Genomic DNA, 23521 nt, shown 5'->3' on the forward strand with positions numbered 1-23521 from the left:
TAGGTTCCCTGTCTAGAGCGCACGCGTCCTTGAGCCACGCAGGTGCATGATGACGTCATACCGTGGCTTCACTGCAGATTGACCAAAGGAGCACTAGTGGAAAAAAACAGTGTAGCCCTGAGACAATAGGATGATGTCTGGACCAATGAGAACTGCCAGCAGGGGGCGCAGGAATGCTCTTCTCACTTAGCCTCACGACCAATGAGAATGGCCAGCAGGGGGCGCAGGAATGCTCTTCTCTCTTAGCCTCTCGCAGGTGGCAGTAGGAGCGCGCAGAGGGCGCTACGAGCGCGCGCATGCGTAGCACCCGTAGAGTGGCGCTTACGTCAGTCCACCTCTGGCTCTCGTTGGGAGAAGACGTGCGGTCGTTCGCTCCGTCGTCACTTGATCCCTGGCTGTCGACGAGAGCAGTCGCATCGGTCTGCGCTCCTACTGTGGTGAGGTGATTTGTTGTGTAACTAATGATTTCGCCAACTTTGTTCCCGCTTTGTTTGCGATTTTCGTGCCCGTACACGTCGGGTGCTGGTTGCTGTTGTCCGGGCATTCCCGCCATTTTCTATCATCTTCTGCCTTGGGACCGGGAGTAGCGCTGGCGTGATTCTTAATAATTTTGTTGTGAGATTAGTTGAGAAAGTAACCGCTAGGGGGTGCAGCTGCGGGGCTTTATACAGGAGAAAAAAACCATTACGAGTCAGTTCTCTGCCTGCCTCTCGGATGGAGCAGTCGCATCGTTCTGCGCTCCTGTTGTGGTGGGATCATTTGTTGTGTAACTAATTCTATTTTCTTGTTAGCTATTGATGGTTTGCATACTCTTGCTTTCCCAGCCTCTGTATTACGAGTGTTTTTCTCCTTGCATGTCCAGAGCTGTCCTAACTTGCCCAGACATGCCATGATGACGTCACAGCTGACGTCACAGGATGTCCGGAACTGGTGCTGCGATGCTTTGCAACCTGCCTCCGTGCTCCGTCGCCCAGCGACAGTCAGCGGCCGTTCCGGACGGCTTCCTTCAAGATGGCGTCGTTGATCTTCAACGAAACTCCTTCTCTCCACTCTATCTCTATCTATTTTTTTTATTTTTTAGCAGCTCAACTAGCCCACAACTCACACAGTGGTCTGGACTTGTCTTAGATGATCCCCAATTAGTGTAATGACTCCCTGAATGATCCTAATTACTGTGGGGGGTCCCAAATTGCTCTAATTGCTCATTAATGGCGTCCAGACGAAGATGTGAGTTGTGGGCCAGTTGAGCTGATACATTACTACTCCCTTGCAACGAACTTTGTGCGCAAGCAACTCTGTGATGGCTTTAGTGCACTTCCGCACAAAGTTTGTTGGAAGGGTTGTGTCATTGAAGGCAGTGTCCGGAGAAGAAAACGTAGTTGAACTGAAGGTGCCATCGGAATAGTGGGTGCCTTAAATACGTGTAACCGGAATATTCCGTTTCGAAACAGCCGGAATCATTAGAAAATGAATTTAATCTGATTCTGCGCACTTCCGGCTAAACTCAGGCAACAGTGTGCGGATCGACGTCACCGGAGTCGGTTATGAAGGCAGGCTGTCCGTCACAAAATTCGGCCTTCCGACTCGCTATCTGCTGCCGAATGGTAGTTAGAAATATATCCGTTCATTTTTTTAAAGTGGTATAGGATTGCAACTAGGCTGACGACGGCAGCTGAGCGATTGGGAATCTCGCCGGCAATGCCAGTTAATTCACCGGAAGAGCCGAAGCACGGAAGAGCCATTTCAACAGGAAACCGGATTCCTCACGGACACCACCTTTAAATGTTAGTTGTAAGTCCAGCGTTTGTCCTGTATACTCATCTTCCCTTGTTCTTGCGTCTCTTCGCTGGTTTCTACATGACACACGACGAAAGAATATTTTCGGGGAGGGGGGGGAGGGGGTCGAAATAGCTTGCCGTTGTTGGCCGCACACAAGTGGGCATCGATATTTTCAGTGGCTTCGACTACCCCACATTTCGACCAATTGGAGACAACCCCTTCCTTATCTGACAAATAGGGTCCGAATCTTTTTTGCGTTTGCCTATATAAACGCCTAAAAGTGCATAAACGGGACATTTTCCAGTTTGGCTGTCCTTTTGTCGATCTCATTCCAGAATTGTTTTTTTTTAACATTGCCGGGCCTTCTTTGCCACCTCTTCGCGGTTGTAATGTATATTTACACAAAAAAAAAAATAAGGAGAACGAGGGTGCTAAACATGCTATATTTTTCGTGCAACACGCTCTACACTGCTTGTGCAGCAAGGCCTGATTTTGGCCTGACCACGGTAGAGCACGGTAGAAGTGTCGCGCAAGTGATCCACATTAGGTTCCCGCATAATGATATATTTTCTGTTCTTTTTAAATGCGATAGCATTTCTTGAACGCACTTCTGGGCCTCGGTGGAGCTAGAGTCACTTAATAGGGGTACAGGGTATCGTTTTCCTTTTCCGCACCAGAGCCGCCGTTCTGTGCCCGCGATTGGACCGACCGTGTCACGTGTATTCACCTTCCAAGAACTCGCCGCCGTCCATGTTGAGTCACCTCCATCGAAAACCGGTTTCCGGAATTACGAATTTGCGAGCTGGCTCTCCGACTGCGGGTTCTTCTCTACTGGAGAAGGGGGAGGTTGGCGTCCCATCTCTCGGCGACGCAGCCGTGCCTGACTAAAAATGGCGGGCTCGCTCGCCAGCGTGGCTCAGTGTCGCTAATTTGCTACGTATTTAGTCACTCTAGGTGGAGCGTAGCGCCAGTGGAGAGGGAGTCCTTTCTTTGTCGTGATGCACCATCTCTCCCTCGTTTGTTTCCTTTGATAAGAAACGTTTCGGTGCGCGGAGGCACCAGATTGGAAGGTCTTTACGATTGCGGTTCCTAGAGCACGATAACCCAAAGCTGATTCCTTTGGATTTGCTGTGAATCTTTGGTTTGACAGCTTTCTTTATTCTTGAAAAGTAATTGTTCTGAGGCAGGAACATACAAACAGACAAGCACAACACAAATAATTAAAGCATCATTATTTTGGTCGTCTTTGACGACAGACGTTAGAAGACATCGTCAGTCATGCAACACATGCTAAGCGACTAATTGCTGACCGCGTACAAATAGTATACCGTTGGCAAGGCCACAAAAACCATTTGAAGTTATTTTTATAGACTGTATCGGTCCATTAGACCCTCCATCATCTCGAGGGCATAGGTATGCATTAAGTACACTCCAAACCAGGTAACGCATATGTAACGGTTAAGTACCGCTTGGCCAAGAGGTACATTTTAAAAAAAACGTACCTCTTAAATTTAAGAGGTATACGCGCCCTCACATGCGGTACATGCAACGGATAGCGTGCAGCGATTTAGGCCTACCCGTCGGGATGGTTCCCCTCCTCTACGATATATTAACAGCCCCAGAAAGCTACGGTGTACGATAAATATCACAAATACCTTTATTCGAAAATTACATCCATTTCAGGGGTGATACTATAGGGGTCCATCGCGAGCGTGCATTGTCATGACGCACAAACGCCGAACACACGGGGCACAACGTATATGGATGAACGCTGACCACTACACCTCTCCTTCACCATTGCAGCTGCTCTGTAGTCACGCTTCTTTATCTCTTCCACACATTTGGATTACTGTTCTTCCCCAACTACCGTTTCTTCTGCAGAACGTAACACCAACCAGAGAAGATGATTCACTCACCCATTTACGACATCGCCTGGACGTAACCTAGGAGAAAATACAATGTAAAAAGATCCAACAACCGAAATAGCTTGCCTGAAAAACATGCCTACTTGCTTGTGTAATCCAGGTATAAAGTGCAATCTAGGCTTCTCTAGTTCACGCATCAACGTTCGTGCATGAAGTACAAAGTTCGTTGTTTCCTTCACCTTTGCAGCTGCTCTGTGGTCACGCTCCTTTATCTCTTCCACACATTTGGATTACTGTTCTTCCCCAACTACCGTTTCTTCTGCAGAACGTAACACCAACCAGAGATGATGATTCACTCACCCATTTACGACATCGCCTGGACGTAACCTAGGAGAAAATACAATGTAAAAAGATCCAACAACCGAAATAGCTTGCCTGAAAAACATGCCTACTTGCTTGTGTAATCCAGGTATAAAGTGCAATCTAGGCTTCTCTAGTTCACGCATCAACGTTCGTGCATGAAGTACAAAGTTCGTTGTTTCCTTCACCTTTGCAGCTGCTCTGTGGTCACGCTCCTTTATCTCTTCCACACATTTGGATTACTGTTCTTCCCCAACTACCGTTTCTTCTGCAGAACGTAACACCAACCAGAGAAGATGATTCACTCACCCATTTACGACATCGCCTGGACGTAACCTAGGAGAAAATACAATGTAAAAAGATCCAACAACCGAAATAGCTTGCCTGAAAAACATGCCTACTTGCTTGTGTAATCCAGGTATAAAGTGCAATCTAGGCTTCTCTAGTTCACGCATCAACGTTCGTGCATGAAGTACAAAGTTCGTTGTTTCCTTCACCTTTGCAGCTGCTCTGTGGTCACGCTCCTTTATCTCTTCCACACATTTGGATTACTGTTCTTCCCCAACTACCGTTTCTTCTGCAGAACGTAACACCAACCAGAAATGATGATTCACTCACCCATTTACGACATCGCCTGGACGTAACCTAGGAGAAAATACAATGTAAAAAGATCCAACAACCGAAATAGCTTGCCTGAAAAACATGCCTACTTGCTTGTGTAATCCAGGTATAAAGTGCAATCTAGGCTTCTCTAGTTCACGCATCAACGTTCGTGCATGAAGTACAAAGTTCGTTGTTTCCTTCACCTTTGCAGCTGCTCTGTGGTCACGCTCCTTTATCTCTTCCACACATTTGGATTACTGTTCTTCCCCAACTACCGTTTCTTCTGCAGAACGTAACACCAACCACAGAAGATGATTCACTCACCCATTTACGACATCGCCTGGACGTAACCTAGGGGAAAATACAATGTAAAAAGGTCCAACAACCGAAATAGCTTGCCTGAAAAACATGCCTACTTGCTTGTGTAATCCAGGTATAAAGTGCAATCTAGGCTTCTCTAATTCACGCATCAACGTTCGTGCATGAAGCGCGAAGCTCGTTGTTTCCTTCACCTTTGCAACTGCTCTGTGGTCACGCTTCTTTATCTCTTCCACACATTTGGATTACTGTTCTTCCCCAACTACCGTTTCTTCTGCAGAACGCAACACCAACCACAGAAGATGATTCACTCACCCATTTACGACATCGCCTGGACGTAACCTAGGAGAAAATACAATGTAAAAAGATCCAACAACCGTAATAGCTTGCCTGAAAAACATGCCTACTTGCTTGTGTAATCCAGGTATAAAGTGCAATCTAGGCTTCTCTAGTTCACGCATCAACGTTCGTGCATGAAGTGCAAAGTTCGTTGTTTCCTTCACCTTTGCAGCTGCTCTGTGGTCACGCTCCTTTATCTCTTCCACACATTTGGATTACTGTTCTTCCCCAACTACCGTTTATTCTGCAGAACGCAACACCAACCACAGAAGATGATTCACTCACCCATTTACGACATCGCCTGGACGTAACCTAGGAGAAAATACAATGTAAAAAGATCCAACAACCGAAATAGCTTGCCTGAAAAACATGCCTACTTGCTTGTATAATCCGGGTATAAAGTGCAATCTAGGCTTCTCTAGTTCACGCATCAACGTTCGTGCATGAAGTGCAAAGTTCGTTGTTTCCTTCACCTTTGCAGCTGCTCTGTGGTCACGCTCCTTTATCTCTTCTACACATTTGGATTACTGTTCTTCCCCAACTACCGTTTATTCTGCAGAACGTAACACCAAGCACAGAAGATGATTGATTCACCCATTTACGACATCGCCTGAACGTAACCTAGGAGAAAATACAATGTAAAAAGATCCAACAACCGAAATAGCTTGCCTGAAAAACATGCCTACTTGCTTGTGTAATCCAGGTATAAAGTGCAATCTAGGCTTCTCTAATTCACGCATCAACGTTCGTGCATGAAGCGCGAAGTTCGTTGTCTCCGTCCCTCAGTCGTTGTGTCCAGCCTGTCGGTGATCAGGACCACTGGGAATCAGAGCGAAGATGAACGAAAATGCGTCGTGCGTACGAATAATTACATCATAGATATAACGCGCACCTTAAACGACTCCAATGTTGGAAGCGTCGAACGAGTTTCTTTAAAGACCGAGCAGACTCGTCCTCGCTCCCCGACGTTTCAAAACAAACTGATTTGCCAGCAGTTGCAAGAAACGCATTCTTCCCAAACGTGCGATTCGTCACGGTCACGGGTTCTAGTTATTGCACTTCTTTGATAGCATGATATAGTGCTGATCCATTACGGTATTGCTGCATAAGGGAATATTTTTGCAATGCATGAAGATTGTGAGAAGGCGTTCGTACTCATGCGCCGGAATCACGCGATACACATGAGGTACAGCTGCTATAGACAGCGCTTAAAAGGTGCCTATAGCCAGTACGAATGAGTCTCGGAACCCTTGTACCGCTTGAATTTCGCAGTGGTCGTGAACTGTACCTGCTGGTTGAGGACTGTACCTCATGTGTACCGCTTGGCCGAGGTGCGGGTCCTCTTTCATGCGGTACATATCGGGTGCCGGATTTAGAGTGTATAGTAGATATCCGTACACGTTGGACGGAGGTTGTACTTTTATAGACCCTGACTGCGAAAGCACCATGTCAAGCACTACGTGATTCATTTGCAAACCTGATATAATTTGTTACAGCAAAACTGACGGACGAATCGCTGTCAGGGCTCGGTATTAAAATCTGTTTTCTACGCCCGAGCACCCACAACGTAAGAACGTCGTCGAACGTTGGAACGGGACCTTCAAGGCCATGCTGAAACAAGTCATATATTATTCCTATAGGGGGCGTCACTTGCACGGCGGGGACTCAGGAGCTCGTGCGACTCACTGGATCGAAATACGTTCCTTACTGAGACTGTACCATGTGCGCAAAAAGAAGATTGAGGTTTGGACGGTCGACTGAGATGTTCCTGGACAACGGACAGCCATAGAAACGGGAGGCAAGACACATCGTTCAACTTTTTCAATAAGAAGTCTACCACTTTACAATAAAAGTAACAATTATTACATAACACTGGCCCCAATTGACGGAAGATGACATATGGTGTAAAGTTATAAGTTGAACGGAATAGTGGTTACAAAATTAAGTCGGCAATTGTAGCGAAAGCCACGGCCAGTTCGATAGAGAAGGGGTGAAAATTCCTTAGCTGTGATGGTGTGGCGTCCCCGAGACCGATGAAATCGGTCCGGAGTTAAGCCGGCTTCGAAGTTTGTGTACATTGTCGGGGATCTCTCGCGTAGCGGTGACCACTCACGCAGCACACGGCACACATGTTGGCGGCTGTCCTCGGTCCGCGCACTTTCACGCCACAGCCCCGCACACAACCGATCAGAAGTACTGCAGATGTCCGACTGCCCAGCGTTTTTCGTCGTTTTCCGGTGCTTCCCCTTTTCCCGTCTTATTATTTTGCTTTATCCATTTGTTCAAACACTTCCGAAATATTACACACTGCAGTTAGAGACAAAAGGAAGCCCACTTTCCGAGAACAAGGGGAGCCGCACAGGATCGCTCGACGGGGTCGAAATGAGTTTTTATATCACTGAGTTGCAGCTTCAAAAGGGAGCGTCGCCTATTCCCGGTTCTGAGACGGAGCAGGGTCGTTGCCGGACACCTCTCGTTAAACGAAATTCTTTATTGCGCCGTGTTCTCGGAACCATGGGTCTCCTCGCAGACCTCTGTTAACAAAGCACTCGACATCTCTGACATTACCCCCACCTGAAGAATATTAACGGCGTTAATACTGAAGCACCTCACAGAGCTCAACAGGTCACGATGCGTGTGCTCCAGTAGTCTAAAGACATCACAAATATAGACGTATACGCAATACCCTATATCGAGCCCGGAATGAATAGATAGGAATCTCTTAAATAAAAAAAAGTATCCATACATAGGTGACTTATACCTTGCAATTCAAACAGGGCGACGAAACGGGAAGAGGGCATTGCTTTCCCACGCGCAGATTCGACATTAACATCCCGTTTTATGCATAAACGTATGACAGTAAGGTACTGCACACATATTGCTAAGACTTGCAATAGGAGAAATTTGCATACATATTTGCACAGACTTGCAATAGAAGAAACTTGCATACACACTGGAAACAGACAGAATACTATTAACAATACGAATACACTTCCGTTCCGCGTGTTCGCCTTCTGATCCCGAGATCGCGGGTTCGAACCCGGCCGAGGACTCCAGTAACTTGGTGGGTGGCAGGGTACAAGTTGCTCAGACACGCAGTCTTCCGTGAAGGACGTTAAATACGGGGTGCCGTGTGATGAGCGTTCATCGCACGTTAAAGCACCCCTCAGGTGGGCAAAAGCAATGCACAGGCCGACCGCTGTGGTGTCGCTCATGATCTGTTGTCTCGCGACGTAAAACACCCAATTATTATTATAGTTCCTGCAGCATAAGGCTCCATCTGAGGAGGCGGCAACTGAGATGATTTTTTAGGTATTGCAAAGGCTGGTGGTCGGTTTGCACTGTGAAGTCCAAACCGTAAAGGTACGTCTTGTACCTGCCTATTCCCCATACAATGCTAATCCGTCGCGTTCCATTGTAGAATAGGCGACTTCGCGAAGCAGCAGCTTCCGGCTCGCGTAAGATGCCGGGTGCAGGACACCGTTCTCCTCCTACACGAGAATTGCCCCAAGGCTGCGGTCTTAGGCGTCTCTGCGAATAACAAAAGGCCGTGTAAAATCCGGCAGCCTCAGTATAGGTGCGCTCGAGAGTAGTCCATTATGTAAAAGCCTGAGTGTGGGCAACACAGAGGGACGACACGAACACACGACTCCCTTGACTCACTTTTGAGTCGTGTGTTCGTGTCGTCCCTCTGTGTTGCCCAGACTCAGGCTTTTACATAATGGAGTTCTTCCACCAGCTTGCCTGCATATACGCCATCATGTCAATTGCTCGAGAGTAGTTTCTTCGACTCGTTAAACACTTCTTCTTGTTCCGCACCCCATGCCACGCGGTTTCCTTATGTCTTGCTTTGTGAGGTCTGTGAGGGGGGCTGTGAACTTCGCGTAGTCGGGGGTAAGCTCACGGTAATAACCGGCTAACCCGAGGAAGGATCTCACTTGTCGTATTGTCTCTGGCCTGCTGGTGTCGAGGACCCTCTCAAGTGTCCTTTGGAGGGGTGCGAAGGTGCCGTTAGCGAGCCGGTAGCCCAGGAATTATACTTCCTGTGCCCTGATTTCGCACGTAGGCGAACGGCGAGGCCCACAGATTCGATCCTCTGGAATACTTTGCTCAAATTGGTGAGATGGTCTTCCCACGAGTTGCCGGCGATCAGTACATCATCGTAATAATAGACTATGTCCGGAATGTCCCCAATGAGCTTGCGCATGAGGCGTGCGAATATCGCTGGCGCCGTCTTGATGCCGAAAGGCATATATTTAAGCTGTGTGGGAATCGTCTCACGGCCCGCCTAGGGCCGGCAATTTCCACTCCCGAGGTCGCACCACCCGCTCGCTACCGGAGTAAGAAATGGACCGCACAGACCAAGTCGGCCAGACACAGTTTATTATCATACCTTTTACCGTAGCCAAGTATCCACACCCAAGAGCCCGGCGAGCACCAAAAGGCAGCCCCAGCCTTGAACGGAACAATCCGAAGAACCCCCTCGGAAACCGAGCGCTCCTTTTAAAACAACAAACCCCGCCCACAGCTCTCTGTAGAAGGGAAACCGTCAACAAAACAGGTAAGGGACACAGATGATAAAGAGCGCAGATATCAACGCACAGATCAACGCGCAATCACAAGCTCGGAAACAATCTTTATCGCGAAAAGGCGAAAGTTCCACAGCTGGTACACCTCGGATTCCGCAGAAAATGCAGTCTTCTCTTTGGAATCTTCTGTCAGCGGGATTTGCCAGTATTCTTTCAAAAATTCTAGTTTTGTGATATACCCTTTAGTTCCGACTGCTGCAAACAGTTCATCAGCTCTCGGGATAAGTTCTGAATCTTGCTTCAGGTGACCGTTAAGCCGGCGGAAGTCAATAGACATCCGGAGCGTTTTATCAGGCTTTCTCACAACCAGTAGCGGGGAATTATAAGCGAAGTCCGATCTCTCCACTATGCACATATGCGACATTGCCTGCACTTCTTCTTCCATGGCTTCCCGTACAGCAAACGGCAGCGGGCACTGCTTCGTGCTGATGGGCTTTTCGGCCATTAGTTTCAGGTCGCATCGTATCAGATCCGTTTTCTCTGGTGCGTGCGAAAAAATTTCCTGGTGGGCATCCAGCGCCTCCCTTACTTGTTCTTTTTTGTTTTTCTCTCAGATCAGAGGAGAGCGATACGTCTCGGAACGTCTCCTTTTGCTGAAACGAAAGCGCCTGTAGGCCTGGTTCTCTGTCCGTCTCGCTCAATGTCACCACTGCGCATACGGTTTGCCCACCTGGTTCAGCGGCTGTCGTTGGTCTCTCCTCGTACTTCTTGAGCATGTTGATATGAAACTGTCGCGTACGATGGCCGAGATCTATCTCGTAGTCCACTTCGTTTCTGTGTGTCACAACTGGGAAAGGCCCCTTCCACTGCATTAGCAGTTCGTTCTGGTCCGCCGGGAGCAGAATGAGAGCTTCATCTCCTGGGTTTAGCTTCCGGACGCGGCTCCGTTCGCTGTGGTACTCTTTCTACCTGTTGCTTGCGTTCTGTAGCTCTTGATGGGCGAGCTTGCATGTCTCTTCGGGACGGTTTCGGAGATCCATAACGTACTGGTGCGTGGTCTTTATTTCGCCCTCGATGGCTCATTAGTCCATAACTCCTTGAGTACGGATAAGGGGCCCCGCACGTGTCGTCCGTAAATAAGCTGGAACGGCGAGAACCCCAAGCTGGCTTGCGGCACCTTCCCGGTAGACAAAGAGAACTGGCGCCAGTTAACGGTCCCAATCTTTTGGTCTTTCTTGGTACATCCTCTGGTAACCTGAAGAAGTGCAGTCTCGTGCACGAAAGTCTTGTTTACCATGTGTAAATAAATAAGTTGTTCCTACCGTTTAATATCACTCTTTGATTTACTCACCACCGGCAACTTGACATCGCCTATTTTTTCTGCCTTCGTACATCCTCTTTAACATCGTTTTGAGGGTACCGTTAAACCTTTGTACAAGGCTGTTCCCCATAGGGTGACAGAACGTCGTATGAAGCTGCTTGAGCGAGAGGAGCCGGCTTACCTCCTTCATCACGCTAGAGGTGAAGTTAGTGCCCCTGTCACTCAACACTCGCTCGGTATCCCAGTCCTTGCAAACATCTCCACAAAGGCCTCCGCCACGCGCTCCGTCTCGGTGCTGGGCAGTGCCACAGCATCCGGAAATCGGGCAGCTTAGTCCACCATTGTGAGAAGGTAGCGGTTGCGCCTTGTTGACGGTGGGGATATGGGTCCGATGATATCCACTGCCACTCGGCGGAAAGGGGTGTCGATGGTAGGCACTTGACCGAGCGGTACCTTTCCAACCAGTCCATTAGGCGTAGTTCTTTGACAGATGTCGCAGGACCGAACGAAACGCTGCACTTCTGCTTGCATGCTCGGTCAGGAAAACTCCTCCAGAATGCGGTCCATGGGTTTCTTGACTCCCATGTGTCCTGCCATAATACCCCCATGGGTATATGGCGAAGGACCGTGTTTCGGTATCTGCTCGGCAATACCAGATGTTCGACCTCCCCGCCGACTGTCTGAAAGTAATGTCGGTAGAGAAGCCCCTTGTGTGCTCGAAATTCGAACTGTTCTGCCTCATTCCGGCACGGTAGCCGTTTGCCAACTTGACTAAAACAGCACTTCATACTGGGGTCGTTCGCTTGCTTATTAATTATTTCTTCTGTTGTCGGTGCTTCGCTGTCAACTGTCGGTGCTGGGAGTTGCGGTACTCTCGCTGCGTGTCGCCTGACGCGTCGTCTCCTTTTTCTTCGCGTTTCTGTGGCTGGAACGACCTCGGTTTCTGTATCGTGTTTCGACGGCGGATCTACCCGTTGTCCCGCGATCTGCACCCATGACCCCAATATGCTATTGGGTTGTCAGCTTCCGGCGCATTACAGATATTGCCCAGTATATGGCGGTTAAGCGGTTCTTCCATGCATTTTGCCACCACTTCTCACAGCAGAAGGGCGTTTGGAGAAATATGGTGTCCTCCGGCAGAACTCTGATGCTTCCATCCAAAAGGTATACAGGGCTCTCCGTGCCTGTCATTTCGTCTTCGGACAGTAGGCTTCTGTGAACGCCCACGGTGTTGCTGCCCGTGTCCGGCAAGACCGATATCCCCTGCCCCTTTATCTTGCCTCTTCCGACTGGCATGATCTTCTGATTTTATGTGGCCATCGCGGCGTTAACGACGGGTACCTTCTGGCCATCCTTCAGCTCGACGTACCCCTTCGTCAGTGAGGAAGGAGGAAGGGAGTTGCCTGCTGCCGGTTCGCTGGATTTCTACCCTTCGTCAGTGAGTCAGCCATCTCGCTGCCACCAGGCTTTACCGCGACCACGTAGGCGGCTCGATTCTTATCCTGTGTCTTGCTCCAACACTGCTCCGACAAGTGGCCTCTCTTCCCGCACCTGCCGCAGGTGACGGCTGTCCTCTGGTCGCGCACGTTGCTGCTGCGACATTCCGAAGCTCGGTGATCCAACGTATCCCACAATGAACACCTCGGCCGGTTTCTCATGTCGGCCGCGGTTTTCCCATTGGGCCGTGTGCACGGTTGTTCGTCATTTCTTTTTTTCTTCCGCCTTGGCAAGGTGCATCTTCCCTTGAGCTTCGATAACGCGATGGGCAAGCGCTGACATTTCGTCTTGGGATCCACCTGTTCCTTCCTTCAGGAAAAGTGCTAGCTTTGGTTGGCATCCCTTCACAAATTGCTCCATGATGAGCATATCTCGCAAGCTTGGGTGTTCTTTCTTCGTGTTTGACAATTTGACCCACCGATCGAACAAATTACGGCATATTGGGTCCCCGTTTCACCCTCTTCGGGTTTGCTGCTACGGAACTTTTCCCAAAACCCGTTGGCCGTCAGTCGGAATCGTTGCAGCAGGGCGTTCATGTAAGACACCTGAGCAGTATTCGCTAAACTGACACCACATGATTCCGTCGGCTACACAAAAGTAAAGAATTCTTTACTTTTGTGTAGTCGACTGAATCATGTGGTGTCAGTTTCGCAAATACTGCTCATGCGTCTCCCGTCAAGCTCATGCTTAGGGCTACGGCCCACTGTTCCCACGGCCATCGTTGACCCGTGGCCACACGCTCAAACCGGAAAAGGTACGCATCCAAGTCGTCCTTCTTTTCGTCGAACGCGGCCATCCATCGGTGCGGACTGCCAAAGACCGGGAAGCGTATTTCGAAACCCTGACCGATACAGAAGAGCGGCGGCGGCGGCAGCAGAAAACCCCGAAAACCCGATGCGTTTGCTGTACGGACGCCGACGTCGACGATGGCTATTTGTAAATTGTACGCATCGCCCACAGGGCAGGGCGGAGGGTGGTGAAATGTGCTGGAGAACAAGGTTAGGTTGAAACACGCACGTAATTTTGAAGTTCTTTACTGTGTGTTTGGATTACACGGAAGGGTGGAAGCAAGAGGGCAACAACTGTTAATTTGAACGTTCGGAAACTGTCACACAAGGAACAGTATGTCCAGTAGCACTGTTGATGTCAATGTCGTTCTTTCCCTGTCTGATTTAGTATGTGCCTCGACCCACATTCGAAGCATATCAAAACAGTCTCTTGCGTCAAAACAGTTGTCATTTAGGAACCTCCACTGATAATTCATATGCTGTGAGAAACAGGGTGCGTAGAATTGATCCACTGTACTGAATACGATGAGTCATGCTATGTGTTGCTTTAGAGTGTGTAATGCTAAGGCTGAGACATACACTGAAGGCAGGAACACAAACAGGCTATCTGTATTTCAATGCAAAAGTGAAGACCTTGTTGTACTTGTTATACCTCCATACAGATAATAAGTACTTACAAATGTACACTAGTAGACAGGTCCCAATAGTTATTATACTCTAGGAATTTTTTGTAAATTTTGTTATATTTCGCAACATCAACAGCCGCAACAAACTTGCAGGCGAGTCAATCGAACGACAGATGTGGCCTGACTTGTATTGAAGGAAAATGATATTGCGTCAAATAAAGAATAATGTAATGATTGGATACTTGTAATAAAGAGACAGAGATTGTAATCGAGCAGCATCGCTTTGACACTTGCATGGGTGAGACTGACTTTGAGGGCTGGCTGTCGCTGCATCGAGCTCTTCTTCGGAGTGGGCATAGAGGACCTACAGTTAGGAAACAAGTGTGTGTTGTTCACACTTGGCACATATATCTCAATCGAAACTGTCAAATTAATTCTGTATGTCTTAAGCTGGGTTGCAATAGTGCAGATTAGACCTCCGTAAACTTGAGAGTGCAGTGCCATAGACTGTGCAGGCAATGGCTCATTTGTATGTGCTCGCTAACTAAATGAAAATTCTAACATATAAATTTTACTTGTGACACTTTCGGAATGTCTCGTGTCTCGGATGTCGGAATGTCTTGTGTATCGGAACCTTCAGTGAAAAATATTTTAAAAAAACTATGTTGGCAATTGGTGATTTTTTCAAGTTATCAGTTGGTTACAGTTTACACATTTTTTGTACAGAGCAGTGTCCAAAGCTCTCTTACTCAGCTCACTTGACGTATCTATCGCATGTTCATTCGTCTGTCACACAAACAGGGGTGAGAAAGGATAAGGCAGCGTTCACACAGGCCGACGTTCTGCACCAACTGCACATTCATGACCGACTCAAATTGGAGGGAATCTGTCACCGAACGAAACGTTCAGAAATTGGTTGTGCATTGGCAAGTCAGCGAGGGGAGCATTGTCACATGACTTATGCCCTCACTTCGAATGATCACTTCGGTGATGCAATTTTATTTGTGTCATAGTGCCGTACTACTATTATTAGATTGCATTGGTTACGAATTGTGCAGGTGTAGCTGAAAAATAATAGTTCTTAAAAAGTCAAAGCCGCAGAAGCATCCCAGTTGGCATTTCTTAGGAGAATGTTGTTCTCTTGGTGAAATAAGATGGCGTGAGATTGTCTGCGGAGCTGCCTAGTTGGTCCTTGTGTATACGCAGATGGCACCGCCTCGAAGTTGGTCTGTTGGTCTCTGTGAACACTGCTTAAGGAACAGCCACAAGGCATGCTTTGGAATCCTTCTCTACCTGACTTGTAACCAGCAATGGCTATGATGTCATTCCGCAGGTGAGGCAGCACGTTTGCATCATGAGACGACACGAGTGCTGTGCACCAGTTCGGTAGAGAAGACCAGTGGCGTAGCCACGGGGAGGCTAGGGGGGGGGGCTTGAGCCCCCCCTACCTGCCACAGGCGGACCCACGCAAACCGTGCAAATTCGAGGAGAAAAAGTTATATATATATAGGGGGGTTCCAGCGGGACGATCGCAAAAAATTATTGCAGCTACCGGCGTCTGTCTAACCAGCATAGTTGCATACTTTTGAAACTATGAGCTTTTCGAGCTACTTGAAATCTCATGAGGCGGCCTCACAACTCATTATTAAACGTTCTGTATTTTCATCTCTCACCTCGCTGTGTGCGCAAGCATGAGTTTGTGGGCGTACCCAGGATCAGCGGAGGAGTATTTTTTTTATTTATGTATCGGGCCCCCTCTACCTCGGAGAAGACGAATGAAAACCGAAGTGTATCTTCCTGACAGCAGCCAAAGAGCACATTTGTACAATGCTTCACGCAAGAAATATGTAAACAGATCCAACTAATAACTCGAAAAAGTCACTGAGTGTCAATGCAGTTCGTTCTCAGAATATTTTTTGCTGGAGGTACTGGCCCACTTGCACGAAACTTCTGCTAGGATGCTAACCTTTAGGCATTTCCTTTCACGCAGCTCTGGCAGTGCATTTCGCTCATAGGAAAGTTTGTGTCAGTAGCATGTGACACAAGCACTAGCAAGGCTGCGCTAAAGGGAATTCCTCAAGGTTAGGACCGTAGCAGAAGTTTAGTGCAAGCAGGCCCAGGTACTTACCAAAGTAAAATTCAAAAGCTATGATATTTATTTAATTAGTGAGCATATGCAAATAAGACACTCACTCCACAACTCATCTTTAGTGATAAGAAAGCTCTCCAATAGCACCAATTGTTTATGAATTATTCAGACTGGGGACCTTCACGACAGAAGTCCAAAAGAAATGGGACATAGACAACAAAAGGAGTAACAATTAAATGGGGTGTTTACACTTTCCATGTAGCATCTGCAGTTTTTGAAATCTAATCTGCAATATTGTAAATTGTGGTAAGCAGACGGTAGGACTGACATGATGTGAGGCCATACTAAGGTATGTTTGGTATCAGAGGGGTAGCGATTCTATTAGTAAATATATTGATAACACATAACAGAACCTTCTCGTTTAATAGACGCTACCTGTAGTAATCAAAATGCATGTAAATCCTGTAAAAATATGCCTTATGTAAGAATAAAAGGTGCCCTGTCTAATCCTTATGTACGAAAAGGGGGGTCGTTCCCGCAAAGCCCTGAGATCAAGAGGAAAGTCCTCTCCTGCACCCACCTTCCAACACCTGCATAATACAGACATACATTATATCAATGTAAACAAAGGGGTTGTGTTGATAGACCTGGTGGCTATGATGTTTTCATTGTCATCATGCATGCTTGTGTTTGATTAAAAGTTGACTGCACTGAAAAGACAGAGGTTTTTTTTAAAAACCTTAGACCACTTTCCATTCAATAAATATATATCCCCCCCCCTTACACCACTTGTTTTTCTTTAGTTTGTCTTTCCCTTTTCTCTCTTTCCTGGGAATAGGAATGATGGGGGAGGTTTGATAATGCTAGTACAAGTACATCGACAAATTGAGCAGGTCCTTGAATGGGATTTTAGCTACCCAATAAATAGCCCTTACACATACCCTATCGTATGTGTAGCAAAGAAGGATGGGGGAATTAGAACGTGTGTTGACTATCGACAGTTCAATCAAATTACTGAGCCAGACAACTTTCCCATGCAGAACGTTAATGTATTGCAGTATGACGTAGCAAAGGCTGAATATACCTCGGTACTCGATATGACGAGAGCCTGTTGGCAGGTTCCTTTCCATCCGGGCTCTCCAAAACTAACTGCCTTCGCTACTCCTCGGGGCTTATACACTCTAAACCTGGTACCTTCTATTAAAGGGTAAAAATTTCAAAATTTTTACCCTCTATTTCAGAAGTTACCTTGTAACCTATGGGCAATACCCTCTATAAACGTTACACAGATCACCTATAAATAGAGGTTATTGTCTCATAACCGCCACACCGACATAAAAGTTACAGTTTCGCCAGGCATGGCTGTCTCTAAGACGCTCGCCTCTTCACAGACGCTACAGAACAAATGGTGCTCAAAATGAGCTCTCATCAGTGCAGAACGCATACTGTCATTCGAAACATATAGCTATAATATACGTAATTCATCTAAGGGCTTCCAGTGACGAAAAGTGAGTGATCACTACATGTACTGATTCACATGCACAACAAATGAAAGAAAGAAATAATTGCAACTGGAGCATATGTATTATTTAATTGGCAAACCTGGAACTACAGCTGAGGCAAGAGCGCGAGGACGTCACGATGCCAACACTTCAGCTGTGGTAAACGACATTCAGTTTCAAGGAGGTATACCCTTTGCAGTCCTCACGTTGTTGCAACTTCCTCTGGAGTACGCCGAAAACATTTCTATTCCTTTCTGATATGTCAGAATGACACATCAGCGACGCGGCTATGGTTTATCAGAAGCACACCAAGAAGTAAAACACAAGGATGACAAAGGACTAAGCAAATAACGGACGTAAGACACACACGTACACATTGTGTTGAACCGTGTTAGAGAGACAGACTGTGCTGTGATTAGTGTTCCTAGATTGTCCAGCAAAAACCTAACCACGTAAACTTTGTAGTGAACATACCGTAGGAATACCCTGATAAAGTTCCGTCACTTGACCCTTGTCCATTCTTCACAATTCTGAACACGATCCGCAGTTCGCACAGACGCAGAGACACAATAACGTAATGCACACTGATCGGACACTCTCGTACTGAATGATTGAATGTGCGGCTTGAACGAGAACACAGTGACTTTTGAGCAGTACCTTTTATACAGGTTACCTTGCAAAGAAACGAGAAAAGCAAACGAAGGAACTTAAAACGCGGAATTCGTTTAGAAGTTACAACGTTCCTATAAAGGGTACATTTATAAGTTACGACGATTGGATTTCCGTTGAACACTGAAGCAACCTCTATTGCTCTCCAGTGTCACGTTACAAGTCGTGTTTAACCTCTAAATAGAGGTATCGAACGTGTAACCTCTACGATATTTGGAAATCTACGTCTATATAAAGGTTACACATTGCTAAAAGTTACAATAAAGGGTACCAAGTTAAGAGTGTACGCCCGGAAAGTTATGCCGTACGGCCTGAAAAATTCAGCAGCAACATTTCAGCGGCTTATTAATGGAGACTTAAAGGAGCGCAGGAAGCGCTTCAGTCACGACCATATTTTCAAACCAAGCCGTTAACGTGACTGCTAAAACGCATCATGGGAAGTGATTCACTCGACAGATGCATACATATCGCGGAATTCGATTTCGAAAATCGCGACCGCGCGCAACGGTCGCAATGCCCGCAACTAGCCGCCAGAGTTGCTTTGATGTAATCGCGGCACAACCCGCTAACTGGTTTGCTTGCTTGGAGAAGCGTCATCTGCTACACAGATATACAACTGGGAATAGAAACGCAAAAGAAGACAGAAAAAAATCGCGGAAAGCGCCGGTCCTCATTGGAGCGCGGTCCCTCTTGTAATCGTGATGACCTCAGAATCCTCCTCCTCCTCCTCTTCCTCGTTTCGGCCTGGAGGGCGATTTGAGCGGGAACGCGCGCGTGGGTGGTCGGGGCGTTTTATTGCAAGAAAGATATTGCGTACAGATGATTTTTAGTTTGTGTTAGTTGGCACGTCAAGTTACGTCCTTTCGTTACGTCAGTCTTTTTTTTTATGTATATGTCACATTTTTCGCGATGAAGTCAATTGCAATATAGCATATGCTCAAGGGGCTCCTTAAAGGGGCCGTATACAGGCCGCCAAAGATTTTAGAAACAATAGTATCCCGTGAAAGAACGCAGGTCACAATACCCAAATATACATTTCATTCCGCTCATGCCAGCTCAGTGACCCATATAACTGCTTTCAAAGATGAGTAGCCAGCGCGCCTCTCTCCACCACGCATACGTCACATGGCTACGTAGCCTTTTGCCGTCGAATCAGATGGCCGGGCTCCGAACGTGACGTTTCAAATTACCAGCCAATAAGCAAGCTTCATTATCAGCTGTGAGGCGGAGTACTCCGTTTGTTCGTGTTGAACTACATTTTGCGCTTCGTGTTTCCGAAATTCAGCGTCATGACATCTCCAACATCCTCGGCTGGCACAAACGTCAACAATTGGGCTGCTATCATATGAAGCCATTCGAACCCGGGTACTTCCCAGTCACGACGTGACATGGCCAGCACGCTAACCACTGTGACACGCGAGCTGGTGACGCGAGGCCGCGTGGCTCAAACGAAAGTCCAGTCGTCGGAACCATTCGAAGATGACGAAGATGATCCATTGCGCACTTACCTAAGATTCCGGAACTGTAGCGCCGGATAGTCATTCGTGCTCGCGGTGTGCTGCGTGCTACTGCGCGGAGGACGTATTGCGCGTGTGGTACCTAAATTGAACGCATTTCTTTTCCAGTTTGAGGTTGAAACTGTTTAGATTTCGAATAGAAGAAGACTCACATTCATCTCGTCCATTTCCCCAAGCGTAATAAAATCATACGTGTGTTGAGTCAGAGAAGTTGTGTGGATACGCCAAAACGCGATAGCCACATAGACAGAGATCACGTTCGGGTCACCAGTGTTGAGTCAGAGAAAGGACTGCAACGGAAGGTTCTTTATTGCCGGCTGGGTGCCAACTGAACTCGATTAGGGTGGCCGAGTAGAATGGTCAAAGGCTGGCGCGTAACACGAGGGGCGTGCAAAACTCGATGTGCCTGCGCACGGCGCACGCCATCTGTGTCGTCTGCTACACGTGGAACCCTTTATCGTAATTGGTTGGGAAAGTGCTAAGTGAAGAGGACGTAAAGTTAGAGCGCAGGGCGGAGCTAAAATGCGAAAGAGTGCAGTGAATATATCATTCGTATGCAAGCGCCTTTTGGTTTTGAGCGCTAGGAATAGACGATTTCAGAAATTGCATGGATGGCCCACCAGGGAGCGCCGTGTTGCGAAAGCCCCGCTGCACCTTGGGACTTAGTTTTCATGAGTCAGAGAGAAGAAGAAGAGCGCAAACGGTTTCGGTTTTCTCTCTCCTTCACCCCCCGCACCTTCGAGCAACAGGCAGACGAGCACGAATGTAAACCATTTCCCACGACGCGATGCGCGTGACTTGGGCGACGGAGGGCCCCCGTGCGGAGCACAAGGGCAATATCTGAAATCGCCTATTGCAAGGAGCTTTCACTGCCTAAGTTGCAATAATATAACGCAGCGAAATGTGCACCTTGTATACCTGTTGATGGCCCCTTTGAGAGGGCACGAGCAAACCATAAAGCAAGGTCCTAATTAACTTTCAATAATAAACTTTTGAATTATAAATCTACGAAGTTATCCCAATGAGAACATGTGGTCCCTTCGGTCACCTGATACCGTAGCTGTTAGGCTGGCCCCAGCACAGACGCGGTACTTCCAGTTTTCCCATAAAACTTGCCTCCCGGAGGCTGTCTTAACAATGCCGCCGAGGGAGTTTAGGCATGGAAGCTATGTCGTCCCATTTCTTCCTCCTGTCTTCTTTGGTCATGTCTTTGGTCATGAATTGACGGTTGTTGCAGAGCTCCGGGTCCTGTTCCATGAAACTTACCAAGCGGCAGTAAGAATTCTTCTTTTGAACTCTTGTTTGTTGGAGATGCAGGAGCTGACAAGCGTCTAGCGATGTGCTTCGCAACAGAGCGGCAGATCTAGCAGAAGACACTTGAGGATCTTTGATTGACTAATTTATACTTATGAGCCAATTGTACAGCCTTCAAGTCAGTGCATACACGGCAAGTTTATTCGATAAAAAGAAGAATGACATGCAATGAAAGTACCGTCATTTCCGTTATTGGAAATATTTTCCATTGTTTTAAGCTGCAAAGAGGCATCTGGTACGGAGAGTACCAGCACAGCAGCGTCGCGAAAATGGAAAAAGAAGAGAACGCAAGTGACGGTTCGTTAGAATCACGTTGCTGGCTGTGAGGGTGTCGTCATCCCCTAGTGGCGCGGTGACGGTAACGATCCCTTATGAAAATGGCCTATAGACCAGGTATATAGGACCTATAGACTTCTATATAATTATATCAACTCTATGTCTATAGCCAAAAGCGAATAGAATTTTTATACAAAAATCTTCATGCAGGGTGAATACAAAATTGACATAGAGATGGTATAAAACAAATGTATACTAACCGTATAGAAAGGTGTTTAGGCAAGCGGAATACAGAAGTGAGATAGACACCGTAAAGAAGAATTGTATATGAAGGATATAAAACGTGTTTACACACGTGGAATACGAGCTTGATATAGTTATTGTAAACATTAAACGTATACACATGGTATACAAAAGTCTTACTCAGCATTTCTAACCAAGAATTTTATTCGATACAGTGTACAAATATGCAAATTGCATGTTGAAAGTAATAGAATTGGAGAAACGTTTTGCCTCCCGATATATTAAAAACGGCGATGACACCGCGGTATTGCAGCGCTCAATGGGTAATAAACTGTGACATGAACGCATAAATTCTCGTTGCTCCAATCAGCTGTTCTATATACGAGTTAGATAGTTCTATATACGCGGTATACGCTATATACGAGGCCTATAAACTGGGCATGCAAAACATGTTTTCTTCGAAGTTAATAGCAATACATTTGCATGAGATGTCATTCCTGATTGCGTTCACATTTCCGACCTCATTGTGAGGAATGTGAGCACTCTGTGACAACAAGCATAACATTCCTGCGTATTCAGGGAAGTGCACTCCGAACATAACGCAGTTCATTGCATTGGAATCAATATCAATAACCCCCCCCATGACCGTTCCATCGCGTTTCTCCAGCAAGGCGCTATTTGCAAAGTCGCCGCAGTGACCCAACAAAAAAAAGGCGCGACGGCGGCGGACGCCACGCTAGACATCAGATTCTGTTCTGTAATTGGATCATGAGTTACTGTGAGTGTTTTAAACTTCGAAAATATCATTAACAAAAGCCCTATATTGTTTTTGAATTTCATTAGTGATTAGGTCATGCTTTCTAGCTGCACGACGTAGTAGCGAGCAGTAGCGAGTAACGAGTCGGACATCTCTTTCGCCTTTTCACTTTCGCCCCGGCGGTTGGGCCAGTGTGAGGCACGGTTGTGAGCGAAAAGGACGCTGCGTTTGAACTGAGACGTTTCGAAATTTGAGCGGTTGAACTGGGCACGGGATGCCGCGGCCGTCAGAGCTGACTCAGCAGTGATCGGTTTATATCCTTGTCAAGTGGTGTGGGGTGCAGATGTGGGATGTGCACCCGGTTCACAAACTACAAGACGACCGCGCAAAGACGATGAGTGGGGGCGACCGGACAGGATTAGCTCGAGATTTGTTGCGCCTCCTTTTCACTGAAGAGGAGTTTGTGCGCAAGCCCATCACTGGAAACTCAAGCAACGCACATAAAGATGCGCCTCCAAAAGAAAAGGTTTTTGGTAAGCACTAATTCCACTATTGTGTTTTCCATAGACATACATTACCATTGCGATTACAGATTAGTGCCGCGCAGCGTGCCCCGGTACAGAGTTCTCGAAAATCAAACCGGGCAAGAGTGTGCACAGAACTACTGTGCTTTGCACTTTAAGTACACTGTGTTTACACATAATAAACTCATCGTGAAAAGCCTTTTGTATACAATGTTTTCTCTACACTCTGTATAGCAAAAGCCTTATACACTGGATATACAGAATGTCCAAAAAAGGTGTTTCAATTGTATACGCAAAATGTATACAGTGTATATAGTATTTTATACACTTGTATAAAATGTTCATAGCCTATTTTCATATGGGGAGCTGCGAAACAAAGCGCCGCGGTGACTGTATGAGCAACAACGCGCCCCTGGACAAATAGAAAGGGGACAGTAGGAAGTAGTGGGGGACAGGGGGCAGTGTGTGTCCTTGGCCAACTTCAGGGGGAAAGGCTTCCACATTCAACACCCCAAGTGAAAACCTCACAGAGCACAGCCGGTGATACGTTTCGAACCTACAGCTCCCAGTCTTCACATGACCACAGCTACCACAAACGAGCCGAC

General features: G+C 47.1%; 1 long non-coding RNA gene across 8 annotated transcripts; it reads right to left on the reverse strand.

Moving 5' to 3' along the window:
* Positions 1–3418: 3418 nt before the first annotated feature.
* Positions 3419–6229, reverse strand: LOC135366537 (uncharacterized). 8 transcript variants are annotated; one of them, XR_010414215.1, is made up of 5 exons: positions 6157–6229; positions 5951–6083; positions 5738–5885; positions 5024–5576; positions 3419–4958 (listed from the first exon to the last, which is right to left on the reverse strand). It is a non-coding gene; the product is annotated as an uncharacterized LOC135366537 (long non-coding RNA). The 8 variants fall into 8 exon arrangements; XR_010414209.1 differs by having other exon boundaries at positions 5642–5885; XR_010414210.1 differs by having other exon boundaries at positions 5024–5267; positions 5333–5885.
* Positions 6230–23521: the final 17292 nt, after the last annotated feature.

Source organism: Ornithodoros turicata, chromosome 1, assembly GCF_037126465.1.
Source record: "Ornithodoros turicata isolate Travis chromosome 1, ASM3712646v1, whole genome shotgun sequence".
Taxonomy (NCBI): Eukaryota; Metazoa; Arthropoda; class Arachnida; order Ixodida; family Argasidae; genus Ornithodoros; species Ornithodoros turicata.